The sequence below is a fragment of the Thamnophis sirtalis genome, unplaced genomic scaffold, assembly GCF_051295495.1.
Source record: "Thamnophis sirtalis isolate CommonGarterSnake01/CBP01778 unplaced genomic scaffold, rThaSir2_p1.2 scaffold_1, whole genome shotgun sequence".
NCBI lineage: Eukaryota > Metazoa > Chordata > Lepidosauria > Squamata > Natricidae > Thamnophis > Thamnophis sirtalis.
The window spans coordinates 175,297,624-175,308,088 of record NW_028261381.1 but is presented as its reverse complement, the minus strand read 5'-3'; the positions used below and the strand labels follow the sequence as shown (position 1 = coordinate 175,308,088).

The following is a 10,465-nucleotide window of genomic DNA, read 5'->3' as shown; positions in this document are numbered from 1 at the left end:
AACCTAATGAAAATGTTTTTAAATAATGCTATGAAATTTTTTTAAAGTCAATTAAATTTTAAAAAAGGAAAGTGCTTCAGTATCGGACAATAGCAGTAGCAATAGCAGTAGACTTATATACCGCTTCATAGGCCTTTCAGGCCTCTCTAAGCGGTTTACAGAGAGTCAGCATATTGCCCCCAACAATCTGGGTCCTCATTTTACCCACCTCGGAAGGATGGAAGGCTGAGTCAACCCTGAGCCGGTGAGATTTGAACCGCTGACCTGCTGATCTAGCAGTAGCCTGCAGTGCTGCTTTTAACCACTGCGCCACCTTGGACAAAACCCCTACCACCCACCATGAAAGCTGGAACGCCCACTAGTGGGCGGTAGGGACCAGGTTGACTACCACTGGTCTAGTAAAACAAATTAGGGATCAAAGTCAAATGCATATAAAAAGATTATATAATATATTGATAGAAATAGATTTTGAAACAGAATTAGTTCAAGACTGTATGATAAAGTGGGGACAAAATTTTGAAGAACCAATAATGACGGATACATGGGAAAATATGCGGGTAAGAAATGTAAAATTTACGCAAGCCCAAAATCTGAGGGAGAATTTCTACAAGATGTTTTATAGATGGCATTTAGATCCCAAAAAATTGGCTTGTCTGTATCCGAACCTACAACCTAAATGCTGGAGATGTGATTGTGCTGATGCTACGTATTATCATATACGGTGGATTTGTAAAAAGGTCAAAGCATTTTGGATAAAAATATGGTGGATTATGCAAAATATTTTTAAAAAGAGGATAAAGTTTACCCTTCAGTTATTCTTGTTAGGTATAACTACTGATTGTACTGTTATAGAGACTAACTTGATTCTGAACCTAACAACAGCAAGACTGTTGGTGGCGCAATACTGGAAGAAGGAAGATTTGCCTACTATTCAAGAATGGACATTAAAAGTAACAAACTTAGCAGAGATGGCTAAAATATCAGCATACCTCAAGGACCATTCAGACGAGAAATATAAGCTGGACTGGAGAAGATGGATTGATTATATTCAAAATAAATATAAATAAATTGTTTAGAGTTAGTTTAACAAAAGGCAAGTTAAAGTACAAGTGAGGGATGATGCTAAAGTCTGTTCGTTTATTTTAGAATATGGTTGTTAAAGATTTATACCCTGTATTTGCTCTGGGAGGTTGGGGGGGAGGTGGGTCCGGGTGCGGGAGGGGAGGTAAATATTTGTAAAACCTTTTTAAACTTTTAATAAAAATAATAATAAAAGCAAGAAAGTCCAGTTGCCTCCTGAAAAAGCATCTTTGGGACAACCATGACATGGATGACGGAGAATCCCTAGACTTTCAGCTTCACTCAGGTAAATATCCCCTCGTACATAAGTGTGAATCGTTCCCAACTTTAGGGGGCGGTGCTCCTCTCCGTTTCAAAGCCAAAGAGCCAGAGCTGTCCAAAGACATCTCCGTGGTCATGTGGCCGGCATGACTCAATGCCGAAAAGTGCACGGAACGCTGTTACTTGCCACCAAAGGTGGTTCCTATTTTGCTACTTGCATTTTTACGTCCTTTCGAACTGCCGGCTTGGCAGAAGCTGGGACAAGTAACGGGAGCTCACTCCGTTGTACGGCGCTAGGGATTCGAACTGCCAAACTGCCGACCTTTCTGATCGACAAGCTCAGCGTCTTAGGCCACTGAGCCACCAGGTTCACTGAACAACCATACTAACTTATCAACTGCAGTGATTCACTTAGCAACCGTGGGCATGGCAGGTCGTAAAATCAAGGGAGGGAAGAGAGGGAGTTTGCTTAAATTTGTTTAACAAAACCCACTTAACCAACATCTCACTTCTGCTTAGCAAAGCTGTTATTCAAGATCATCCCAATTGCTTCTCTTGCTTATTATTTCGTTTTGTTCCTTAATTATGTTCCTCTCTCCACTCAACCTCGCTTTCTAATTGGGAAGAAAACAAACGAGCTACCCGCGATTGTTTCAGCTTGCAAATGGATGACAAAGGCACAAGTCCCTTGGAAGTTTTAAATTAAATCCAATTGTTTCAAAGATATTCGGCAATTGGCGGTGATTTAAACGAGCAATAAAACCCGGGCTAAAATAGCACTTGCTATCCCAAAGCAGTTTTTCTTCTTCTTCTGGCATTTATTTGCTATCTGTTCCTTCCTTTAAATAATCTCCGCGAAATTGATGTAAACAGAAATAAAGGAAAATTAAGAATGAAGGGCGGGAGGAGGAGGGTAGGGAATACTGCAGGGAAATAAAATTGATGGAGGGAATCCGGGCCGTTGCAAATGCCAAAAGTGGCGTGGGGACAAACTCAGTTGGCATCTAAGCTTGGAACCTGCCAGAATCTTTTAAAAACACGATGCCAGAAAGATTGGACAGAGCTCCAGAATACAATTTTTACACGGTTAAATCCGTTTCTGCTCCAGCTGACCACAGGAATACGTGGTGTTCCCAATGGGAGATTTGGAAAACCATACTGGGATGGTGTGGGAAGGCCCCCCCTTCCCCACTTCTAGGGAATGAAATATTTTGGGGAAATATTAAAAGAGGCAGAATATTCTATTTCCCCAAAGGAGAAATGGAGAAACGTGTTTTTGGAGGCAGAAAGCTGCCCCCAGTCTTTCTTAATGGTTTTTATGGTTTTATTTGTATTTGTAGGCCGCCCTTTTCCCTGAGGGGACTCAGGGCGGCTCACAGAAAACCAAGGGAGGGGGGAATACAACATTGAGATTACAACACATAATAAAATAGCAAACAACATGCATACTACATTCGGGCGGGGTAACAGTCCTTATCCCCAGGCCTGACGGGCGAGCCAGTTCTTCAAGGCTATGCGGAAGGCCTGGACGGTGGAGAGAGTACGGATCTCTACGGGGAGCTCGTTCCAAAGGGTCGGGGCCACTGCTGAGAAGGCCCTCCTCCTTGTGGTTGCCAGCCGACACTGGCTGGCCGATGGAATACAGAGGAGGCCTAATCTATGAGATCTTATAGGTCGTAGGGAGGTAATTGGCAGAAGGCGGTCTCTCAAGTATCCAGATCCACTGCCATGTAGGGCTTTATGGGTGATCAATAGCACCTTGAAGCGCATCCGGAGATCGACAGGTAGCCAGCGCAGCTCGCGGAGGATAGGTGTAATGCGGGTGAATCGAGGTACACCCGCAATCACTCGCGCGGCTGCGTTCTGCACTAGCTGATAATAACCTCCCCACAGATTTTGTGTGCCCATTAAGGAAGACTGGGCCAGCCTAGTCACAAAACAAAACACTTTCACCTCCAGCGATGGGATTAAAATTTACATCCTTCTTCACCACCCAAATTGTAAGAACAACAACTTCTTCTTCTTCTGCCTTCTTTTATTCTTCTCCTCTTCCTTCCCTCTTCCCTCCCTTCTTTTTCTCCTCCTCCTCTCCCTCTTCTCTCCCTTTTTCTTCTTTTCCTTCCCCACCCTCTTTTCTTATTCTCTTCCTCCTTCTCCTTCCACCTCTCTTCTTTCCTTGCTTCTCCTCCTCCCTCCCTTCTTTTTCTTCTTTTCCTTTCCCCTCCCTCTTCACTTTCTTTTATTCTCCTCCTCCTTCCCCCTCCCTCTTCTCTCCTTGCTTCTCCTCCTCCTACCTCTTCCCTCCCTTTTTCTTCTCCTCCTTTCCCCCTCCCTCTTCTCTCCCTCCTCCTCCTCCTTTTTCTCCTCCTTCCCCATCCCCCTTCTCCCCTTTCTTCTTCTACTCCTCCTCCCCCCTCTTCCCTCCCTTTTTCTTCTTCTCCTTCCCCTCCATCTTTTCTCCCTCCTCCTCCTTTTTCTCCTCCTTCTCTCTTTTCTCCCTTTTATTTCCCGCTCCTTCTCTTTCTTCTTCTAGTCCCCCTCCCTCCTCTCCTTTCTTATTCTCCTCCTCCCTCTTCCCTCCCTTTTTCTTCTTCTCCTTCCCCTCCATCTTTTCTCCCTCCTCCTCCTTTTTCTCCTCCTTTTTCTCCTCCTTCCCCATCCCTCTTCTCCCCTTTCTTCTACAACCCCTTTTCTCCCTTCTTTTTCTTTTCCTTCCCCCTCCCTCCACTTTCTTTTTGTTCTCCTCCTCCTCCTTCCCCCTCCCTCTTCTCTCCCCCTTCCCTCTTCTCTTTTCTTTCCCCCTCCCTCTTTTCCTTTCTTATTCTACTCCTACTCCCCTCTTCTCACCTTTCTTATTCTCCTCTTCCTACCTCTTCCCTCCCTTTTTCTTCTTCTCCTTCTTCTCCCTCCTCCTCTTTTCTCCTCCTTCCCCATCCCTTTTCTTTCTTCTTCTCCTCCTTTCCCTCCTCCCTTTTCTTTCTCCCTCCCTCTTTCCCCTTCTTCTTCTACTCCCTCTCCCTCTTCTCTCCCTTTTTCTTCTTTTCCTTCCACCTCCCTCTTCACTTTCTTTTTATTCTCCTCCTTCTTCCCCCTCCCTCTTCTCTCCTTGCTCCTCCTCCTCCTTCTTCCCGTCTTTTTCTTATTTTCCTCATTCCCCATCCCCCCTTCTTCTTCTTCTTCTTCTTCTTCTCCTCCTCCTCCTCTTCCCCCTCCTCCCATATCCATCATCGGACATTGGCGATCATGTTGGCGATCCTATTTTTATCCACAGCCACACGAAAAAGTGCCGCTGAATTTTGTCCAAACCAGTCTCTTAAATTTTGAAGCCCTGATGTTCTTCTTCTGCCTGGATCTTGTTTGACTTCAATCTTTCCTTGGAGGATGAAGTGAAGGATGCCGTATTTTCCTGGGTATCGCATCACATGTCCAACATATTCTAACTTTTGCTTTTTTTTATGGTTTTGATGATCTCCCTTGGCTTTCCCAGGCGGTTTATCCCCGCAACCGTTGTTACACCAGTTGAATCCCACCACTGGTCGTAGGTCAAGGACGACCTGTAATCCGAATAGTTCTGAATAAGGATGATGTCCAAATTGGGGGGGGGGCTCAGCACCCATCAGGATGTACCCTCCCTTTCAGCATCAGTTTCACATGGGGCGTTGCCACGGTAACAAGAATCTTTCCAGAAATAGAGAGGTGGTTGCCATAGCCACTAACTCTTCCCCCCCTCCCACCCCAGATTCCAGATTTCCTGGGCTCCAGATGTCATTACAGACTTGCAGAGGTGGCACAGTGAAGGGCCAATTGACTTTTAAGATCTGATTATTGTGCCAGCCAGTCAAAGCACGCCCTTCTCCAGAACACTCCATTCCCTTCTTGCCAACGTGCTGGCTGGTGGAATTCTGGGAGTTGAAGCCCACGAGCCTTAACAATAGCCAAATTTGGAGACCTCTGCTTTTTAGACCATTGCTGGGCACCCTAGCTGCGGTTGCCCCTTAAATCCGAACTGTAAACTTTGCCCTCTATGTCCTATTCCCTCTCGGCCACCTTCTGCATATGCTCAGAGGCACTCTTTCTTTTTCTCCCCCCCACTTTCCATCTGCACTTATTCTAGCTCTGTTCCCCCCCCCCTCCTTCCTTCCTTCCCTCCTTCTCCCCCCTCTGGAATATATTACAGGGCTTCTAATTATTACGAATAATTATTAATTATAAACACCACCCCTTTCTTTTCCCTCCCCCTAGCTAGAAACGCCTCGCTTCCCAACGCACGTGGAGCACGTAGTTTTGCTCTGCCCCGCGGCTCCCCCGTCCGCTTCCCTTCCCGTCTCTTTCCTCATTGGCTGCGCTCCAGCCCTCCCCTTCGCTGATTGGCTCCGACGCGCTGCGATGGAACGAAAAATTCCCGGGCCAACGTTCTAACCACGCCCCTCTTCTCTCTCTCCCTGGATCAGCTGCAATCGTTCGCGAGTCGAGTTGGGAGCGCGAGGTTGATTGACGCGGAGTAAGAGGTTAAGTAAGGAGTAGCTCCGGCGGGTCGGAAACTTACGTGCAACGAGGAGGGGAAAAGCGTGGGAATTGGAGCCGGCCGGCTTCGAGGGAGACTTTGCCCAATATCCCTCCCTTAAGGGGAAATCTAATTAAGGTATATAAATTATATTTATACAATTATATCATAATTAGTGCATAGATTATAATTATATCATTATAATTAGATGATTAAAGGGAAAATTAAATTAAAACCACACCCAGAAGTCGGTGCCTTGAGATTTCATGCGGGGAAACTCGCGCGTGGGAACGATTGCATGCGAGTTTCTATTGTGCCTCCTTGAAACTCGTACACGAGTTTCTTCTTGCACGGCCAAACTTGTAGATTAGACTTACTTCCCGTGCGGGAATCGACTAACCGCGTAGTTTCCTCGGCTGCGATTTTTTATCGAACAGATTTTAAAGGTTTAAAAAGATTTTCCTCTCCCCCCTGAGTCGTCGGGCCACGCCAAGCGGCCAAACAATGACAATTCCTTGGGCCTATTTTTGAGAGGGTGATTAAAAAAAATATATCTTAATTTTACCAGGTTTGTTTTTCCAAAGTGATTCAAAGTTTGGAGAACTTTAAAGTAAGCTTTTTGGGGGGGAAAGATCTCTCCTTGGGTTAAAAAAAACAACAAGCCTCGAGTGATGTCAAATATTTCTTCCCCTGCGGAATCTTTCCAATTCTCCTGTGTGATGTCGAAGGAATCCAGCTGTTGGTCCTGTTTTTCTGGTTTATTTTTAAATTCTCACAACACTCTCATATTACCTATTGATGAAAGAAATGTTTTCCTTTGGGTTCGGCTCCAAGTGGGGGAAAAGACACTGGAGACATGGAGGCTGCTTGGAAAGATGGTTTATTGATGGACAGGGTCACATGGCTTGAGTTCCTGAGCAGAAAAGGTGATCACAGGCTTCAATGTTGGTGGAGAAAAAGAGAAGGAAGGACAGAGAGACGCTGGTTTTATCCCCCTCTGGCCTTTGATCTTGAGCTTGTAGCAATTAGCAATTAGACTTATATACCGCTTCATAGGGCTTTCAGCCCTCTCTAAGCGGTTTACAGAGTCAGCATATTGCCCCCACAGTCTGGGTCCTCATTTTACCCACCTCGGAAGGATGGAAGGCTCAGTCAACCCTGAGCCGGTGAGATTTGAACCGCCGAACTGCAGATAACAGTCAGCTGAAGTGGCTGCAGTACAGCACTCTAACCACTGCACCACCTTGGCTCTTGTATTCTGATTGGTTGTGAGACTCCCATGGCGCCATGCAGGGGCAACTCTCTAGGCTGTGTTTTGAATCCAGGTTTGGTTGAGTTCTCAGATGCCATGTGGTCAGTTGAGTAAAGGGTCAATATTATCATGATTTAATCCCATCTCCCTGGAGCTGAAGGGGACAACTCTTTATTATGTAAAGTGGACTAGCTTGGCCTTCTTAATGGCCCATTGACAAAGTGGGGATGGGCAGGAAGCTGCAGTGCAGCTATTCCGTCTATTAAAACATGTTTCTTCCTTTCCACATCCAGAGAAATATTCTGCCTTTTCAATATTTCCTAGGACATTTCATTTTTTCTGGGAGAGGGCTGGGTGATAACTTCCTACACTACTAAGGCTGTATTACTATTATTCCTCCCTTCCTTCCTAGTACCTATCTCTTTCCACTTACAACTATGACCATGTGGCTTGTATCTTTAAAATTTATATTGTTCCCTGGTATAATTTGATTGCTTATTAGCAACCAAAAAGAGCCGAGGTGGCGCAGTGGTTAGGGTGCAGTACTGCGGGTCAATTCAGCTGACTGTTATCTGCAGTTCAGCCGTTCTAATCTCACCGGCTCAAGGTTGACTCAGCCATCCATCCTTCCGAGGTGGGTGAAATGAGGACCCAGACTGTGGGAGAGGGCTGGATGATAACTTCCCACACCTGGATGAGAAAAGGAGAAACATGTTTTAAAGACAAAGAGCAGCTTCCTGCCCCTCCCCACCTTTGTCAATCAGCCGTCAAGGCCTGAGCCAATCTATTCTACATAACAAAGATTTGGCCCCTTCAGGCAGAGCCATTTCATTGCACCACCCACCAAGTTTCAACCAAACTTAACACAGAGACAATCCACAAAGCTAGCTCTGACCTCTGACAGCAACCAATCAGGATGCTGTGCCCCAGGAAGTTCAAAGCCCAGAGAGGGCATAAAACCCCTGGGCTTTCAGCATCTCTTCCCTCCTCAAGGCATGTGATCCTGTCCACCATTAAACCGTCTTTCCAAACAGCCTCCGTATTGCCAGTGTCTTTTCCTCCCCACTTGGAACTGAATCCAGAAGGACATTTCTTCCAACAATATATTTGTATATTGTGTTTGTTGTTGTGAGTTGCCCGGAGTCACTTAGATGAGATGGGTGGCATTAAAAATAATTTATCCCTCCCGTTTCTCTCTCTCTCACTTTCTAGCTTTCCCTCTCTTACAAAGACACAATATAATACAATACAATAGCAGAGTTGGAAGGGACCCTGGAGGTCTTCTAGTCCAACCCCCTGCCTAGGCAGGAAACCCTGCACACCCTGAATACATGCAGGCACACACATACAGTTAGTCCTCAACTTTCAGCCACAATTGTGACCAAAAGTTTCTGTTGTTAAAGTGAGTTTTACCCCATTTTACGATCTTTCCTGCCTTCGTTGTGTTGGAAGAATTGAATTGAATTGAATTATTTATTGGCCAAGTGTTATTGGACACACAAGGAAATTTGTCTTTGGTGCATAGGCTCTCAGTGTACATAAGGAGAATAAAATACATTCATCAAGAATAAAAAGTTACAACGCTTAAGTGATAGTCAAGGTTACTAATAAGATATCAAATCGTATTAGGAAACAAATAAAAAACAATATAAATTGAAAGATACAAGCAACAAGATTATACTCCTAAGTAGGCAGAGATAGGTAATAGGAAGGACAAGAAGAATAACAGTAATACAGTAAATTATTTGACAGTGTTGTGGGAATTAGTTGTTAAGCAGAGTGATGGCATTTGGGGAAAAAACCTGTCCTTGTGTCTAGTTGTTCTGTTGTGCAGTGCTCTGTAGTGCTGTTTTGAGGGCAGGAGTTGAAACAATTTATGTCCAGGATGTCAGGGGTCTGTAGATATTTTCACAGCCCTCTTTTTGACTCATGCAGGATACAGGTCCTCGATGGAAGGCAGGTTGGTAGCCATTGTTTTTTTTCTGCAGTTCTAATTATCCACTGAAATCTGTGTTTATCCTGTTTGGTTGCAGAGCCAAACCAGACAGTTATAGACTTATATCAATTAAAAATTGATCAGATCAGGGAGCCTTGATGGGTGATGCAAAGGGGAAGGCATTGATAGAGGCAGCAGAAGAAGGATTCCTTCAGTGGCTCCCAAAAGGAGAGCTTTCAACCATGAAGGTCTAGTAGCCAGGGCAAAAGTTCTGGAAAGAAATTGACAGAATCCAATTTTCTATGCCAATTAATTTCAAAAGTCAGATAACACTTTCTGTGAGCTTCCAGACAGGTTGCAAGCAAGCAGAAGCCCCAAGATTCTTTACAGCCATGTTTTTGCCTTTTAAATAACTACAGGCTGCCCAATTCCAAGGGATGGTTCTTTTCTTTTTTTGCCAATTTTTTATTCTTTTATTCTCTTACATACCATTTTACGTATACATTCAAATAATTGTTATTCTTCTTTACATTTGTCATTCTTACACATTTGTTATTTCATTTAATAGGGTTATAATATACAGTTTGGGTTGCTTTATTTACCATCCCTTCCGCCTGTTGTAACACCACCTTATTTTCCCTTTCTTTTCTCCCTCCCTTCTCTACTTCCTTCCTTCCTCCTCTCCTTCCCCTTCCTTCTTCCCTTACCACTCTCCTACTCTTCTCCTTCCTACCCTCTCTCCTTCTCTTTTTCTCCCTTCCATCCTCCTCTCCTTGACTCTTTCTGCCCCTCCCCCGTCTTCCTTTCATTCTCTCCTCCTCTCTCTCTCTTTCTTTTTCTATTGTTGTAGGCATCTCTCAAATCTCAGTTTATTTTTCCTTGGGATAGTATTTCTGTAAACCCAAATATAATTTGGTATTGTTTCTCATTCCCTTACAGACCAAGGAATGGTTCTTGAACCTGCCTTAGCTCTTACTTGCATCCAGGAATTGTGATTCCAAATTGAGCTTAGCCAGTGTGTAATCCATGCTATTTTGTGTGTGTGTGTGTGTGTGTGGTCACAACCCCTGGTAAGCCCCAATTATGGGAGGAAGCTAACAGCTTCCATTATCTGTCAATCGGCTCGTCACAAGAGTCCATCACGACAGAAACCCAATACTTTTTACTGTTGCCTTTGTTACACATTTGTGTATCAGCACAAATATAACACACACACACACACATATACACACACACACACACACACACACACACACACACACACACATATATATATATATTTATTTATTTATTTATTTATTTATTTATTTATTTAATCACACCCAATGAACCCTGAGACTCCTACGTGAGACCACCATTGCAACATATCCTGCTTTGCCCGGTAGCATCATTTGTGAGTCACCGTCACAGTTTGAGTTTTTGGAGATCTCTT

General features: G+C 44.4%; 1 protein-coding gene across 1 annotated transcript in view; it reads left to right on the top strand.

The window, feature by feature from the left end:
* The first annotated feature begins 5,798 nt into the window (after positions 1 to 5,798).
* The window catches only part of LOC106554943 (perilipin-3-like), a 28,844-nt gene continuing 24,177 nt past the window's right edge, over positions 5,799 to 10,465 (top strand). Inside the window, exon 1 of the mRNA XM_087703357.1 lies at positions 5,799 to 5,983. The gene's annotated coding sequence lies outside the window, so the exon portion shown is untranslated. The remainder of the gene's footprint in view (positions 5,984 to 10,465) is intronic.